Below are 18,294 nucleotides of genomic sequence, written 5' to 3' on the forward strand. Positions count from 1 at the left end.
TTTTCCTTCTTCTCTGGCAATGGAGTTAAGAAAGACACTTGTATCTTTGTATGATACACCAAGTGTAATTAATACCTTTACCATGCTCAAAGGTATATTCAATGTCTGCTTTTTTATTTGATTTTTACCCATCTACCAATAGGTGCCCTTTGCAAGGCATTGGAAAACCTCTCTGGTTGATTCTGTGTTTTGAAATTCACTGCGGGACCTTACAGATATTTGATATCTGGGGTACAGATAGGTCATTCAAGAGTCCATGCAACTTATTATATGACTTGTTAAGCCTAATTTCTATTTAGGTTTGAATACTTATTGACTTATTGACTCAAGACATTTCAGCTTTTTCATTTAACATTATAAAAAAACATTATTCCACTTTGACGTGTGTGTGTGTGTGTGTGTGTGTAGGCCAGTGACCGTCTCAATTTAATCAATTTTAAATCCAGTCTGTAACACAACTATGTGGAAGGGGTGTGAATACTTGAATGAAGGTGGTTGTTTGACCTAATTTCACTTTTTTGAAGCCCTTTTTTGTTGTCAATGTGGCCTTACTAATCTGGCAGTGGTGGAAACATTCTTCAATTGTCATACTTGAGTAAAAATGAAGGAACTGTGATCGGTCCAGAGAGGACCGGTTCAAGAAAGGTTAACAAAATCCTACCAATACAAACAGAGCACTTCACTTACAAACTGAAGATACTTTCCAAAATCACCTAATTAAATGGTCTTTTGTGGCTAATCTTGGCTTTGGCTCGCTGCACCGGGAATCACACAACTTCTTCATTTAAGCTGTTCTTGGTCTTTATCTCAATGTTCTGTCCTTTGTTCTATGTACTCCTTATTTCTTTGTCCGTTCCTTTATCCATCCTCTCTTTTTCCCTCATGCGTAATAGCCTCGGCCCTTTGACTTGCGCCGGTAATAAGGGATGCTTTCGGGTATTCCCGGAGTGTCCCCGCCCCTCTGACTCCACTTGGCCCCAAACCTCTGGATGGTTCACAATTTCTTATACAGTACCATTCAAATGTTTGGACACTTACTCATTCAAGGGTTTTCCTTTTTAATTTGTAAAATTTTCTACGTTGTAGAATAATAGTGAAAACAAACTATGAAATAACACTTGTTAAACAATTCAAAATATATTTTAGATTCTTCAAAGTAGCCACCCTTTGCCTTGATGGCAGCTTTGCACACTCTTGCATTCTCTCAACAGCTTCATGAGGTAGTCATCTGAAATTAATTTCAATTAACAGGTGTGCCTTAGGTACATTTGTGACATTTCTTTCCTCAATGCGTTTGAGCCAATCAGTTGGGTTGAGACAAGGTAGGGTGGTATAAAGAAGATGGCCCTATTTAGTAAAGATCAAGTTCATATTAATGCAAGAACAGCTCAAATAAGCAAGCCAAACAACAGTCCATTACTTTAAGACATAAAGGTTAGTCAATCCGGAAAATGCTGACTTGCTGCAAAGAAACCACTACTAAAGGACACCAATAAGAAAAGACTTGCATGGGCCAAGAAACATGATCAATGGACATTAGAATGGAAATCCTGTCCTTTTGGTCTGAGTCCAAATTTGAAATGTTTGGTTCCATCCGCTGTCTTTATGAGATGCAGAGGAGGTGAACGGATGATCTCTGCATGTGTGGTTCCCACCGTGAAGCATGGAGGTATGAGTGTGTGGGGGTGCTTTGCTGGTGACACAGTCAGTGATGTTTTTAGAATTCAAGGCACACTTAACTGACATGACATGGCTACCGTAGCGATACGCCTCCCCCCATCTGGTTTACGCTTAGTCCCACTATCATTTTGTTTTTCAATAGGACAATATCCCAACACACCTCCAGGCTGTCTAAGGGCAGGAGAGTGAGTGAGTGCTGCATCAAATGACCTGGCCTCCACAATCACCTGACCTCAACCCAATTGAGATGGTTTTGGATGAGTTGGACCACAGATTGAAGGAAAAGCAGCCAACAAGTGCTCAGCATATGTGGGAACTCTTGAAAGACTTGGAAAAGCATTCCATGTGACAACCTCATGAAGCTGTTTGAGAGTGTGCAAAGCTGTCAAGGCCAAGGGTGGCTACTTTGAAGAATCTCAAATATAACATTTTGATTTAACTTTTTTTATACATGATTCCATGTGTTCATAGTTTTGATGTCTTTGCTATTATTCTACAATGCTGAAAATAGTACAAACAAAAACTCTTGAATGAGTAGGTGTCCAAACTTTTGACTGGTACTATTTATGTTACTAGTATTTTTGTATTATGCCCAGCTCACGAGGCCCCTTGATGTGAGGCCAGTAATGAGCTCAATGGAATACATTGGTGTGCTTCGTCTGGAATTTAAAGCACTGTCTCAACACTTGCATTACAAGAAATAACTTGATTTTGGTGTGTATTATTTTCTGCAGTTGTAAAAAAAAAAAAATATATATATATATATATATATATATATATAAACTTCTGAAAAGGAACACTTAGATTATAGTGATGTAAGTATGTATAGGTGGGTGTAATCTAGAGCCAAGCGTTTTAGATCTGCAATCGTATCAGTATCCCTTTCTTGACACCTGTTGAATTATGCAAGTGAACAACAGAAATTAATAATTGAGGCAGTCTAGACGGCGCAGGTAGGTCTGGACCAAGCACGGTTTGGTGGCTGCAGCCCTGTCCATCCGCTTAACATTGTGTGCAAATCCAGCATATGAAAATGAGGCACAGTTTTCTTGATTTTTATCAAAGTTTAAAAACTAATATACTAAGAAAATGTATGAGTGCCTTTATACGAAACTTGCATTTTATAATAAATGTAATGCCTGAATTCTCAGCATTACCTGAACTGCCAGTCTGCCAGTATAATTGTTTTATGTGCTGTAATTCAGTCGATATCTGATTAGATTAAAAATGTAACAGCTTGGAGTATTTTAATCCATTGTCCAATTGTTGCTTTTAAACCTTTTTCACAATTTTGAGTGTTGCTATAGTAAAGCCAGCCCCAAATGTCTTGCAGATTATAGTTTGCGGAGTAAATCTACGTATGAGATTCCTTATGTAATAGTGCTATATAAAATATTGTATTACCTTAAAGCAGGGTTCCCCAACTAGTAGAGATTAACTGAGCTGGGATTGGGTCACTAATAAATCCTTGTCTCGATGCAGCATTTTTAACGCTGTGAAAGGATCCAGGAACCCAAATTATTTGGGTGGATCCCTTCCTCCTTTATGAAACCAGCTTTGTTTCCAGAAGGGATCAAAATTGTCAATCAATGTTAGACCCACAGCTGTAATAGTCTTGTAGCCAGTTATGGAGGGCTCAACGTCTGCTGAAGTGTTCAATGCTGTGATTTAGGAAGGGCACAGGGCCAGATATTATGGGGCGGGTAGTTGGTGTCAAGCAGAGACCCAATCAGTTTTTTTAAATCCATTTTTATTTTAACAAGGCAAGTTAGTGAAGAACAAATTCTTGTTTACAATGACGGCCTACCCCGGCCAAACCCGGATGACGCTGGGCCAATTGGGAGTCCCATAGGGTGGTGCACAATCATGGCCGGATGTGTTGAAGCCTGAAATCGAACCAGGGACGGTAGTGATGCCTCTTGCACTGAGATGCAGTGCCTTAGACCAAGAGGTGCAGTGGTCTAAGCTGTTCTGAGCTGCCCTTCATAATGACATTGAATCCCACATGAACAATGATAGACTGTTTGCTGATGCAGGTTTAAAATGTTTGGGGGAACCTTATTGATGTGCTGTACTTGTGGTCCTGGATAGCACAACGTTTTTGCTCCAGTGATTGAGTAATTTCTTACCATTTGAACTGCCCAACTGCTGGGGATGGGGAAATCTGCCCATTCCTCCCACAATTTGTGGAACATTTCACAGGCCCACGAGAAGCAGGATAGCATTCGCCTGCTGCTCCCAGTGATAGGTCCAGAGCAGGCAGTGCCCAGTCAGATCCGGAGAGAGGGAAAGGAGTGGAATTCAACGACTACGCCGCTGCTGGAGTCCGCGTAGTTGTATACAGGCAGTCAGGTAGATCAGGCACCAGTGCGGCGACGCTATTCCTCATGTCAATCTGCTCAGAACGTCTAGCAGACACTCCAGTCCGCGTAGCAGCATGCCGTTGCCTTCGGTTTCCACAACTTCTAACATTGTTCCAATCAGCGCTGGTCCAATCTTCTTGCTGTTCTCCGTCTACTCCACTACGCGAGGGAGGAGACAGATGGAAACGACTTCCTTGGTAGGCAAGTTCCGGTAGCACGGGCCATTCAGATAGGGACTGATGACAAGGTAGGGATACAGCCATCAGGCCCGAGCGGTTTGTCGACACGAGTTGAGAACGAGAGTTCCAGTTTGCGTTTTCCCCGTAAATTAACGCAGAATTAGAATGTGCTTTCCAAGGATAGCCACCTCAAGCCTGTAATCCTCCACAAGCAAACAATTCCACATTGGAACTCGCATAATAAACACTGCTTCTACAGCGCTGGAACGGTTCGTTAGCTATTCCAGGCGAAGCGGGCGCCATTGAAACCTGGCTAGCTAGTAGCAGGTGTTGACACACACACACACTTAAATAAAATATATTTTATTTCACCAGGTGGTAGGCTAGTTGAGACCAAGTTCTCATTTGCAACTGCGACCTGGCCAAGATAAAGCGCAGCAATCCGACACATACAACACAGAGTTACACATGGAATAAACAAAACATAGTCAATAATACAGTAGAACAAAAGAAAACAAAACGTCTATATACAGTGAGTGCAAATGAGGTAAGTTAAGGAAATAAATAGGCCATGGTGGCGAAGTAATTACAATATAGCAATTAAACACTGGAATGGTAGATCGGCAGAAGATGAATGTTATTAAACAAAATAAAACGTTGGAAACAAGGTCGTGACCGGTAATTTTAAAGAATTTTACACCACCTGCCTTGTTCAAGATTCATTGGATTCCCATCTCCTTTATATATCTTTGGCAACAGCACCATGCAATGCACTAAAGAGGCAGACACCTGGCCAGACCTCGTTTCCAAAGTTTTACTTTGTTCGTGAGTGTTTGTCAACACCTGCTAGACCCTCTGTTAAATTGTACATTTCTCGAGGTAGGAATATCGCAAAAAGATGTTTAAAAGGCTCATTCGAGAGAACACTCCCGAGTTATGCCATCGAACAGAATTGAAATCATCTGTCATACATGTCAATCTAAAAGTCGTATTCCTATTAACTTCCAGTGTAGTGAGAGCGACTTCGTCACAGTGCTCCGTCATACCGGACGGATTTCTGCCTGCTTAAATGCCAATAACATACACATGAAATGACCCAGGGAATCGATAGAATATCAGAGATAATAACATTCAAAATGGGTTCACTTTTCTTTTTAAGGTTTATGTAATAGCTGATTACTCGTCAGTTATTGTGCCAAGATCACTTCCCCCTCCCTCTTTTTATCGCCTCTTCTCTTGAATTCGTTGGTCTTCATTATTACCATATCATTGCCTGAGCCACCTCCCCATTACTACAGACATGACCCTTCTTTATCAATGTTTTTGGGTGTAGGCAGATAAGATACAATATGTGCATTGCAAATGGTGCGCTATTCCCCATGTAGTGCACTACTTTTGACTAGGGCTATGGGCAAAAGTAGTGCACTATATAGCGACTAGGGTACCATTTGGATGTAATCTGTCACATTTCAGTTGTTAATCAAGGGCTTGGGGATTGCGATTGAGCAGCTAGAATTCGTTGTTCCAAAGGTTGTTCATGGATTGTGTTGAAATCCTTTGCCTAGAGAGCAGTCCAACCTGTGACACATTCTTCTCTTTTGGGCAATGTTTTCTTCCTGTCCAATTTAGTCATTTCTGGATAATATTTGGGGGACCCATTTTGGGTCCAGAGCAACCCCCAGAGACACAAGTTCTGTGTAGTCAGTGTCTCAACCCAGTGTTAGTTATCGAACTGGCAGAAAGCATCGGAATGAGATTTGTTGAGCTGACACTTTTTGGATATTTCCACCAATGTCAGACTGAAGAATAGGGATTCAAAATAAGAGAAACCTAAAAAAGAAATCCCAACCTTGCATGCATACTATATCTACGATATGGAAGATATTGTTTTCTTTGGGAGGCATTGCCTTTAGGCGAGGCAATGCCCTGCATTGAAAAGTCCACCAATCTTGTTCGATACATACTTGATAAATCATCTCCGCTGCCATAAATATTACATGAGCTGGGAATATTAGACCTGTCTGGACATCCTCGCCGGAAGTAAGAATTTCTGTTGGAATTGAATTGCTCCATCTTTTCGGATGTCTGTTGGCAATGCCCCAAGACATTATGGTTGCACTGTGATCTTGGACCTTGTTTGACAATAGAATAGATACTTTGTCAACTTTTCTACAGAAATCAATTGCTTTCAGACAGACAGATGTCAACCCTGTAGAACCAGGACTATTTTAAACACAGATGGTTTACTATGTGGGAGTTGAAACCAAACAGAATCTGAACCGGGAACAAAAGTGATCTATACGGTTCCGGAACAATCCCACAAAAAAATGGAACAAAGAGCCTATGCAAAGCTTTTCCATCTGTCAATCAAACTTCTTCCAGTGTCTATCTGCTAGCTGAAAATCTTTGCCAGTGTGTAGGCTACCTGCCTCTCCCCTGCCGAAGCATACAGCTGAAGTCGGAGGTTTACATACACCTTAACCAAATACATTTAAACTGTTTCACGATTCCTGACATTTAATCAGAGTAAAAGTGCCCTGTCTTAGGTCAGTTAGGATCCCCACTTTATTTTAAGAATGTAAAATGTCAGAATTATAGTGTAGAGTGATTTTTATTTGAGCTTTTATTTCTTTCATCACATTCCCAGTGGGTCAGTTTACGTACACTCCAATTAGTATTGGTAGCATTGCCTTTACATTGTTTAACTTGGGTCAAACATTTTGGGTAGCCTTCCACAAGCTTCCCACATTAAGTTGGGTGAATTTTGTACCATTCCTCCTGACCGAGCTGGTGTAACTGAGTCAAGTTTGTTGGCCTCCTTGCTTGCACACGCTTTTTCAGTTCTGCCCACAAATGTTCTATAGGATTGAGGACAGGGCTTTGATGGCCACTCCAATACCTTGACTTTGTTGTCCTTAAGCCAATTTGCCAGATGTTGCTTCAACATATCCACATAATTTTCCATCCGCATCTATTTTGTGAAGTGCACCAGGCCGTCCAGCAGCAAAGCACCCCCACAACATGATGGTGCCACCCCGTGCTTCACGGTTGGGATGCTGTTCTTCAGCTTGCAAGCCTCCCCCTTTTACCTCCAAACAGAACGATGGTCATTATGGCCAAACAGTTCTATTTGTGTTTCATCATAGCAGAGGACATTTCTCCAGAAAGTACTGTCTTTGTCCCCATGTGCAGTTGCAACCAGTCTGGCTTTTTTATGGTGGTTTTGGGGCAGTGGCTTCTTCCTTGCTGAGCGGCCTTTCAGGTTGTGTCGATATAGGACCCATTTTAATGTGGCTATAGATACTTTTGTACCTGTTTCCTCCAGCATCTTCACAAGGTCCTTTGCTGCTGTTCTGGGATTGATTTGCACTTTTCGCACAAGTACGTTTATCTCTAGGAGACCGAATGCGTCTCCTCCTGAGCGGTATGATGGCTGCGTGGTCCCATGGTGTGTATACTTGTGTACTATTGTTTGTACAGATGAACATACCGTCAGGCGTTTGGAAATTGCTCCCAAGGATGAACCAGACTTGTGGTCTACAATTGTTTTTCTGAGGTCTTGGCTTATTTTCTTTTTGATTTTCCCATGATGTCAAGCAAAGAGGCACTGAGTTTGAAGGTAGGCCTAGAAATACATCCACAGGTACACCTCCAAGAGGCTAATTGACATCATTTGAGTCAATCAGAAGATTCTAAAGCCATGACATTTTCTGGAATTTTCCAAGTGTCGCGCCCTGGCCTTAGTATTTTGTGTTTTCTTTATTATTGTGGTTAGGCCAGGGTGTGACATGGGTGATTGTGTTTGTCTTGTCTAGGGGTTTTGTAGATTGATGGGGTTGTGTTTAGTGTAGTATTCTAGGTAAGTCTATGGTTGCCTAGAGTGGTTCTCAATCAGAGGCAGATGTTTATCGTTGTCTCTGATTGGGAACCATATTTAGGCAACCATATTCTTTGAGTATTTCGTGGGTGATTGTTCCTGTCTCTGTGTTTTGCACCAGTTAGGACTGTTTTCGGTTTTCCACGTTTTCTTATTTTGTATTATACATTGTTCAAGTTTTCATCTTTATTAAAGATGTTTATAAATAACCACACTGCGTTTTGGTCCGCCTCTCCTCTCGACGGAAGAATCCCGTAACGCCAAGCTTTTTAAAGGCACAGCGAACTTAACATATGTAAACTTCTGACCCACTGGAATTGTTTACAGTGAAATAATCTCTGTAAACAATTGTTGGAAAAATGACTTGTCATGCATGAAGTAGATGCCCTAACTGACTTGCCAAAACTATAGTTTATTAACAAGAAATTTGTGGAGTGGTTGATACACTTAAGTTGGAGTCATTAAAACTTGTTTATGTAAACCTCTGCAGATGCTCGGTCACGCTTGAGCAGTATGGGTGAAATGATTGAATAACGTATGAATATATTTATTTTTCAGCAACATGGTCTAGTTTGGGTGTACAGTGCCTTTTAGAAAGTATTTATACCCCTTGACTTTTTCCACATTTTGTTACAGCTTGAATTCAAAATGGATAAAATTTGTATTTTTGCCAATTGATTGAAAATAAATTTCGGAAAGTATTCAAATCCCTGAGTCTACGTGTTAGAATCACCTTTGGCAGCCTTACCTACTTACGTTATTTGCACACGCTGTATACAGATTTCTGTTCGTTTATCCCATGTGTAACTCTGTGTTTTTGTCACACTGCTCTGCTTTATCTTGGCTAGGTTGCAGTTGTAAATGAGAACTTGTTCCCAACTGGCCTACCTGATTAAATAAAGATACAATAAATACAGCTGTGAGACTTTCTGAGTAAGTCTCTAAGTGCTTTACACACCTGGATTGTACAACATTTGTACAGTCTTTAAAAGTTGTTCAAGCTCATGTTGGTTGTAGATGGCTATTTTCAAGTCTTGCCATAGCTTTTAAGTCAAAACTGTAACTAGGCTACTCAGGAACATTCAATGTCCTCTTGGTGAGCAACTCCAGTGTATATTTGTACTTGTGTTTTAGGTTATTGTCCTGCTTAAAAGTGAATTTGTGTCCCAGTGTCTGTTAGAAAGCAGACAACCAAGTTTTCCTCCTAGAATTTAGCCTCTGCTTAGCTCAATCAGTTTTGTTTGTTTAAAAAAAAAATAAACTCCCCAGTCCTTACCGATTACAAGCATATCCATAACATGATGCAGCCACCTATATGCTAGAAAATATGAGTGGTACTCCGTAATGTTTTATTGGATTTGGCCCAAACGTAACACCTTTTTATTCAGGACAAAATGTTAATTGCTTTGCCACATTTTTATATAGTACAATATTACTTTAGTGCCTTGTTGCAAACAGGATGCATGTTTTGGAATATTTGTATTCTGTACAGGCTTCCTTTTCACTCTGTCAATTAGGTTTGTTTTCTCCTTAGGATGGATCAACAACATTGTATTTACTCCACAATACTATCACAACCATTAAACTAACTGTTTTTTAAGTTGCTTTGGACTCATGGTGAAATCCTGAGTGGTTTTCTTCTGTTAAGGCAACTGAGTTAGGAAAGACGCTTGTATCTTTGTAGTGACTGGGTGTAATGATGCACCATCCAAAGTGTACTTTAATAACCTCACCATGTTCAAAGGGATATTCAATGTCTGCTTTTTTTGTTTTTGTTTTACCCATCTACCAATACATGCCTTTCTTTGCGAGGCATTGGGGAAAATCGCCATGGTCTTTGGTTGAATCTGTGTTTTGAAATTCACTGCTCGACTGAAGGACCTTACACTTATCTGTATGTGTGGGGTATAGAGATGAAGTAGTCATTCAAAAATCATATTCAACACTTGTATTGCACACAGTGAGTCCATGCAACCTATTTGACTTGTTAAGCACATTTTTATTCCTGAACTTATTTAGGCTTGCCAATAACAAGGGGGTTGCATATTTGACACTACAGTTTTTAATTAATATATAACAGTTTCAAAAAAACAATTCCACTTTTACATCATGGGGTGTGTAGACCAGTGACTACAAAAATCTAAATTTAATCCATTTTAAATTGCTAAAACACAACAAAATGTGTAAAAAGTCTAGGGGTGTGAACTTTCTGGAAAGATGTCGACTTTGCTAATGCACACATTCCCCTCCAATTGCTCACTGCGGTTTACAAACCTGATCAATTGGAAGATGCACAGTGCTGGCGGCTACAAATGGTGGCTTTCATGTTCCTAAGAGCCTTTGCCAAAAGGAGTTCTGTACACAAACACACTCTCTGCGGTCTCACTTAGGACACAATGAGGAATGACAGTGTCTTGGCTCTGGGGTGAAATTTCCCGTAGGTACCGATATATAGGATCATCTTTGCTCCCCCAATCCTAACCATTCGTGGGGGAAATGCAAAACCGACCCAAGATCAGCGTCTAGTGAAAACTTTTTACCCTACACTTTCAACTTACATGACGGCACTGCTGTTACTTGATCTATGGGCTTGGAGACAAAGTGATAAGTTCCAAACCCAAGCTGAACTCATCAGCCAGCCTCGCTCTGCCTGCCTTCTCATGATTGTTTTCCTAAATCAGCCGAGAAGAAGGCTCTGATCCCGCCGCTAGAACATTTCCAGACTTTTGCGTCCCTAACAGCACCCTATTCCATATTTAGTTCACTACTTTTGACCACGGCCCATAAAGTAGTGCACTACGTAAGGAATAGGGTGCCATTTGGGATGTAGACATCCTCTCCCTGATTTTTAAACTAGAGCCTTGTAGGGAACAGGCCCCAGAGGCCTCCCGAATAAAATGTTCCCCCTCAATTTCATCCCACGACTTGGTAGGTCTGTGGTCTGTTTCTGCTCCTTTATTTGGTGCCAGCGCTGGACCGTTGACCATATGACCAGGTCCCCACTCCTTACATAATGTCTCCCAAATGACAGGACCTTGGCCAAAAGTAGTGCACTATATAGGGAATAGTGTCATTTGGGAAGCAGACAATATTCCTTGCTGCTGCTTTTTTCTTCTCCCAGCTGTTACCAGAACCAGCCTGTAAAGCCCATATGGTTGTATCGTTTTTTTTTTTTTTTGGGGGGGGGTGGGGGGTAAAAGAGGCTTTGAACGGGCCTAATCTTAGCAAAAACAAAGTCTTTGACCTGTTGGGTCAAACCCCAAAGGACTGGCCTAAGTGTGTTCATCACCCATAGGCCTCTTGTCAAAAGTAGTGCATTATATAGGGTGCATTTGGAACAGACTCCATATATTATCAACTAATAAAACAAGGTGTCTTGATTTTTATCTTGCCTGACTTCTGAGTACTCTTTCTCCCTCTCTCTCTCCCTGTGTGCAGCTGGATCTGAGTCGGCCCCTGGAGGAGCAGGGCCCTCTGGATGTCATCATCCACAAGCTGGCGGACCTCATTCTGGCGGACCAGAATGACACGCAGGCCCTGCTATTGGTGCAGAGTGTCCAGGTAAGCCAATCGGCACCGCTAAAACATTGTAAGGGTTGATCACAAGCTCTTCACCTAATGGGGGAGGTTGTTCTTTGACAGGTGCAGCCATTTCTTTGAGGGCTAAGGGTCTGAAGGTACTGTAGGATGTTTTTCTTTGAGGGGTATGTCTTTGGTGATTCTATCCTGTAATTTTGCTCTGAGATTTTGGTGAATGTTTGTGGTGTTCCAGGATATAAATGTGATAATGAAATATGATTTTTATTTGATAGATAATCTGCAGGAGCTCTCCTAATCATGACTTAATCCAGTCTTATTCAACTACAGGTAACTGCCAAAGTAATGGAAACCCTTGAGCAAATGAGGAATAAAAAGTATATTGAAAGCCTGTGCTTCCACATAGAGTGGTTCCTGAGTTAATTTAGCAATTAACATCCCATCATGCTTCAGGTCATAAATAAATAAAGCTGGACATGCCATTTATTCTGGCCATCATTTTGGCTACCATGGCTATGCCCCCGTAGTATGCCAATGCACCCATCCAGAGTGCACGAGTGGTCACTGAATGGGTTGATGTGCATGAAAACAATGTTGGTCACCAGAGCGCAACCCAATTTATAGGAGATTCTGGAGCGTCACCTGAGACAGCGTTTTCCACCACCAGAACACATCCCTCCAATAGAGCTCCAGACACTTGTAGGATCTATTCCAAAGTGCATAGAAGCTGTTCTGGCTCGTGGTGGCCCAATGAAGAAACTGTTGGTGTTTTCTTTATTTTGGCAGTTACCTTTTATATTCTTACAGGGTCCAGAATTGAGAGAGGTTATTTACAGGGGTACAGATATTTTCTACATGTGATTTACAACGGGTGAATGTAGATTTGAATTTTTCCTCGTATAGAACCTCTTATGTATGAAATGTTTTTTTTTTTTATGGGCCCAATGGTAAATATGAGTAATTTAACTGTAAAATATATTACCTTTTTAATGTGGCATGAACATGTATTCATCTGATTTGTCAAACAAATCACTTCAAAAAGTAGGCTACCTGCGCATGTTAGTCCAATCTAAAATAATTCCAGCATCTAAAACAGTGCACTGTGCACCCTCTATTTGATGAATGGAAAGACCATCTATTAAAATACCAAAAAGTTGAATGGCATTATGAAACTGTCATTAGGCACACCTGAATTGATTGATTGCATCCATCGTTTCGCTCTGCCAAGTATGGGGTCTTGAGAAATCAATAAATGTCAGATTTTTGGATATTGGTTAGGCTACAATTAGGCTGTGGAAATGTTAGCTGAGGTGAGTGCTGCTCATGACCATCTTGACTAGTTGTCTCATTTATTGGCACTGATCAGATCCTTTTGCCAGCATGTTATGTAGCTTAACAAGTGAATTATTTAGCTTCACTCACAGTAGCTTAGGCCTACTCCCAACCAAAAGCCTGTGACATGTCTAATCAATGTAATTTTGTTTCAGTGACTCTGTCTGTATATTTCTCTGTCTGGGCAAATACGTGGAGGTGGTATAGCTCATCTATTCATTTGCTCATCTATCAGAAACAAAAATCAAGTGTAGGCCTATTATTTCACTCAATAGTGTATAGACAGCTCCAAAAGCCCACGGAGGTTGTGAAATATGAACATGAGTCGAATGCTTTTGAAAATATAGAATAGATTGGTTTTATTTTCTTTCGGTATCGTGATGAAGGTACTCGATGTGCGACCCTATGCCTGCTCCCTAGCAAAGCAGGGTGAAGGTAGGAAAGAGATGAACGTGGATCAAAAGCTGATCACGGAAGTATGTCTTGTCTGTTTTAATGAACAAAATAACTATTGATTTCTATACAGGCTGCACAGACAAGGAACATAGTTCAACTCAAAATATACCTTTCTCTTCTTTTGAAAATAGGACCTGCCTAAATAAATGTAATAATGGAAATATTTTTGATGGTGTGTATTCTCTATGGACTTATTAAAATGGACGGCCACCCACATCTGCACACTACAACTACCACTTGTTTCCGGCATGCCGGCAAGCTCACGGGAGGTATAAAAGGCGTATGCAGGCAAGAATGTGGTAAAAATGGGCCTGTTTGTAAGCGGGTCATACATTGCCAAAAAATGTACAAGCGAAATACCGTAAATCCTATGTGAAAGCAGTATTCGGTTAGTATTGTGGAGTAACTACAATGTTGTTGATCTATCTTCAGTTTTCTACCATCATAGCCATTAAACTCAAACTTTTTCTAAATCACCATTGGCCTCATGGTGAAATCCCTGAGTGGTTTCTTTCCTCTCCAGCAACTGTGTTAGGAATGATAGCTTTTTTTTGTGACTGTATTGATACACCATTCAAAGCTTAATTAATAACTTCACCATGCTCACAGGGATATTCAGTGTCTGCTTTTACATTTTTACATATCAACCATTCTGTGAACTTTGCGAGACACTGAAATACCGCCCTGGTCTTTGTTTGAATCATCTATTTTTGAAATAAACTACTTGACTTGGGGATCTTACAGATACAGTATGTTTGCGGTACAAAGCCGAAGTAGTCATTAAAAAAATGATATTGCACACAGAATGAGTCCATACAACTTATGTGATTTGGACACCTTTACTCCTGAATTTTTTTTTTAGGCTTGCCATAACAAAGGGCTTGAATACTTATTGACTTGAGCAATTTGTGTAAAAATTTCAACAAAATAAATCCACTTTGACATTATGGGGTGTTGTGTATAGATCACTGCCACAAAATATTTCTGACGGCACTGTAGGCATACTTTGGAGTAAACATTTAATTGGCAAAGTTTTTGGTGAAAGCCTTAGCATGCCAAAAGTCATTTCTAACTGCCACACAAACAGGTATTACTACTTCAAAGTTGCAGGAAATACGAATAACTGATGCATTCTTTTAATCAATTATGAGATTCGTTAAATTGAACTACACTACCGCTGTCTGAGCTGCTCCACGGGACAACCAGCGCGCGCTTGCTTGCTACCCGACAGACAATATTCTGCTCAAACTAGGTGAATGTTGATCGCCCATTTTCTCCTTTCCATCAGACTTGGCTGTCGTTTAGTCTTCGGGGGGGTGCCTCTGCTAAGGATTTCTGAGAGAGTTTAGGTTTTACACACAGTTTTTTTTAATTGCCTTTTTTCCCCCTCCAATTCGAGCCCTGCGTGTAGGGAATTTGAGCATTTTGTTTGAGATCAAATCAGAGGAGAAAATAACACTTATATGAAAAGCGGTCTCCAATCATGTCAATTGTTTTATCCCTCCAAGCATTTTTGCTAGATATGTATTGGCTTGCTTGAGATGGCCATTATGGAGAAAAGCAACTATCTCCTCCCTAAGCTCACTTACTCTCTTGAAAGCATTACCCTTGCTTAGCGACCTAATGTCATTATGTAAAAGTTGATCACGATGCTCAGCAGACTACGAAACAACCGATGTTGGTGGAGTGGTGTCGCCAGATGTTTGCAGCTGCAATTGCCTGATGTTAGCTACTCTGATTTGGCTGTAACTGGTACGTTGGGTGATATTGATTGACAGCACTTAAGTGGTGGGACTACAGGAAAACAGATGATCCTATTGGAGAATATTGAACAAGGGCTCATTTTGGAACTAAACATTGGATTTTTGCAGGGATGTTTTTGTGGATTTTTATATCAATGTTGATAATTGATCAAAGGGCCGTTCTAAATTGATAAAGGGCCGGATCTAGCCCATGAGCCGCCAGTTGAATAGCCGTGACTAGAGGTCGACCGATTTAATCGGAATGGCCAATTTAATTAGGGACGATTTTCAAGTTTTCATAACAATCAGTAATCGGCATTTTTGGAAGCCGATTTATATTGCAATCCACGAGGAGACTGTGTACAGGCTGACCACCTGTTACGTGAGTGCAGGCTGCAAGGAGCCATGGTAAGTTGCTAGCTAGCATCAAACTTATAAAAAATTTAAAAAAATCTTAACATAATAACTAGTTAACTAAACATGGTTGATATAACTAGTTTAAGTAGCTTGTCCTGTGTTGCATATAATCAATGGAGAGCCTGAAATTGTCACTTCTCTTGCGTTCAGTGTAATCAGAATCAGGGTATATTCAGCAGCTTGGGTCACCTGGCTCTTGGCGAACTGTGTGAAGACCATTTCTTCCTAACAAAGACCGTAATTAATTTACCAGAATTTTACATAATTATGACATAACATTGAAGGTTGTGCAATGTAACAGTAATATTTAGACAGGGTTGGTAACCGTTCGATAAAATACGGAACGGTTCTGTATTTCACTGAAAGAATATACGTTTTTTTTTTTTTCGTTTTCGTTTTCGGATTTGACCATTAATGACCCAAGGCTCGTATTTCTGTCTGTTTTATTCTATTATAATTAAGTCTATGATTTGATAGAGCAGTCTGACTGAGCGGTGACAGGCTCGTATTTATTCAAACTGCACTTTCCTCCGTTTGCCAGCAGCTTTTCGCAATGCTTGAAGCACAGCGCGGTTTATGACTTCAAGCCTATCAACTCCCAAGATTAGGCTGGCAATACTATAGTGCCTATAAGAACATCCAGAAGTCAAAGGTCTATGAAATACAAATGGTATAGAGAGAAATAGTCCTATAATAACTATAACCTAAAACTTCTTACCTGGGAATATTGAAGACTCATGTTAAAAGGAACCACCAGCTTTCGTATGTTTTGAGCAAGGAACATACACGTTAGCTTTTTTTTGCATGGCACATATTGCACTTTTACTTCTCCAACACTGTTTTTGCATTATTTAAACCAAATTGAACATTTTTCATTATTTATTTGAGACTAAATGTATTTTATTTATGTATTAAGTTAAAATAAGTGTTCATTCAGTAATTGTCTTTTATTACAACGAATAACAAATTACATTTACAACAATACTGAATGAACAGTGAACACTATTTTAACTTAATATATTACATAAAATATATATATCTGCCGATTTTGAATCGGTATCAACTTTTTTTGGTCCTCCAATAATCGGTATAGTTATCGGCGGTGGAAAAAAAGTCATCGTCGACCTCTAGCCGTGACCTAATCCGTAGGGGGGTTCGCAGGAGTAGGGGAAGATCAAAGCGTGGTGAATGTAGTGCATGTCGCCCATAGCATGTTGGGGTGGAGTACATCAGTGACCTCTCACCTTCCTTGAAAGGACCGATGGTTGCACGGTTGCAACCATCGACTAGACGGTTGCATGAGTTGTTGTGCAGAAGGTTGCTAGTTTGTCTTTCACGTGGCAGAACAGAATGCACTGTTACACTCCCTAGCATCTCAGTGAACCACATTAGCTTTCGCAACAGCTAATGGGGATCCTAATAAAATCCCAAACATTGCAAGTTCCAAATTTCATGAGCTTTTTAGTCAGTGCACTGGTCTGCTGTCCACATCTACATAACACATGTAATTGACTACTTAAACTTACCCACTCCTCCAGTCCTCTTTTCTCTAGACACTATACAAACCTAGAGCTGATATGGCATACTTTAATGCAGAATTTGTTTTCAGTTCCACATGATAAAGTCTGGTTGATTTTTAAAAGCTTGACACGTTTAATGGTCCTCAGCAAACTTGGATTTGGTTTATAGGCCTATTTTCAGCTTTATATGACTAATGACTCCCATTTAGATTCTTTAATGGTCATTAATTTGAATGTTTACCCTGGACCCCCTCATTCGTTTAAAGAGCCATTGCACTCAAATCACATTTTAGCAGATGTTTTCAGACCTCAAAAGTAGTTGTCAGAGGGAGTCAATGTCCCAGGCCAGCTGTTTTGTAGATCCAGCTACGTGCCACAATCTAAAACTAATGGAAAAGAAAAGAACTGTTATTTCCAGTTTGTCTGCACTTATCTTGTTTCATTTATCTGATGACATGGGATGTGGACTGCTTTTCAGGCCTGAAAACATCTGACAACTTCTGACTGATGTAAAATTTCCCTTTTAAAGGGGCATGGTTTTTAAAGTTGATATGTCTAAGGCACAGGGATTAGAGCCGAGTTGCTTTCATACAGTGAGGTACAAGAGTATTTGGACAGTGACACAACTCCAGCACTTTGTATTTTAAATAATACAATGACTGCGGTTGAGGTGCAGACTGTCAGCTTTCTTTGAGGGTATTTTCATCCATATTGGATGAACCGTTTAGAAATTACAGCACTTTTTGTAGGAAGTATTGGGACACATTCACTAATGTCTAAAGTGGTCAAGTTTAGTATTTGGTTCCATATTCCTAGCACATAATAACATAAAGCTTGTGTCTATAAACCTGTTGGATGCATTTGCAATTTGTTTATCACGTGGGATTACATTAATGTGGATGTTACCATGAGTGTGAATAATCCTGAATGAATCGTGAGTAATCGTGAAAGTTAGAGGCACAAAGATCATACCCCCAAGACAGAAAAATGCTTAGCATATTTATGCTTAACTTTCTCACTCATCTTTATTCACAATTCTTTCAGAATTACCTGTAATCACAGTAGCACCCAGATGAATGTATACCTGTTTAGAAATGTATTCTATTCTTACTTACAATAAGTGACTCCAAAATTACACTACATTATTTACCATTAATTAACCATTCTATTGGGCACACAATTATCTGACAC

General features: G+C 40.2%; 1 protein-coding gene across 2 annotated transcripts in view; it reads left to right on the forward strand.

Annotated features, from left to right (window-relative positions):
- Window positions 1–18,294, forward strand: part of itpk1a (inositol-tetrakisphosphate 1-kinase a) — a 79,087-nt gene that overhangs the window by 36,836 nt on the left and 23,957 nt on the right. Inside the window, exon 1 of one of the 2 annotated variants that reach the window (XM_031837369.1) lies at window positions 11,496–11,660. The exons of the other annotated variant lie outside the window; for it this stretch is intronic. The gene's annotated coding sequence lies outside the window, so the exon portion shown is untranslated. Of the gene's footprint in view, window positions 1–11,495; window positions 11,661–18,294 lie in introns of those variants that run through there. 2 annotated transcript variants of the gene reach the window in all.

This window comes from Oncorhynchus kisutch, linkage group LG12 (genome assembly GCF_002021735.2).
Source record: "Oncorhynchus kisutch isolate 150728-3 linkage group LG12, Okis_V2, whole genome shotgun sequence".
In the NCBI taxonomy this organism is placed as follows: Eukaryota; Metazoa; Chordata; class Actinopteri; order Salmoniformes; family Salmonidae; genus Oncorhynchus; species Oncorhynchus kisutch.